Raw genomic sequence first — 339 nt, 5'->3', positions numbered from 1 at the left:
CCAACTGAACACTGGCTCCAGGCAATTCCAGAATCTGTGGCTCTCCCCTCAGCTTAAGTGTTTTATCCTCTGCCACTTCATTCTTTCTCTTACAAAACCTCATAATTTCATAGGTCTGTAGCCATTTCAATGAATACTGCTCACAGCACCAACTGCTTAAAGCAAGTGGGAATCATGTCTGACTTCCTCTTACTCCACAAGAGGGAAAGAGGAACAAACTCAAAATCAGCCCAAGGACAATTCCTATGAAGTAAAGGTCAGACATGCCTCCACCCTATATCAGTGCCTTTAAAATTAGTCAGACTTGAGAACCAATTTGAAAACTCAGTCTTATTACTT

The sequence above is a fragment of the Chrysochloris asiatica genome, unplaced genomic scaffold (genome assembly GCF_000296735.1).
Source record: "Chrysochloris asiatica unplaced genomic scaffold, ChrAsi1.0 scaffold00064, whole genome shotgun sequence".
Classification (NCBI taxonomy): Eukaryota; Metazoa; Chordata; class Mammalia; order Afrosoricida; family Chrysochloridae; genus Chrysochloris; species Chrysochloris asiatica.
Note: the sequence above shows the minus strand (reverse complement) of the source record.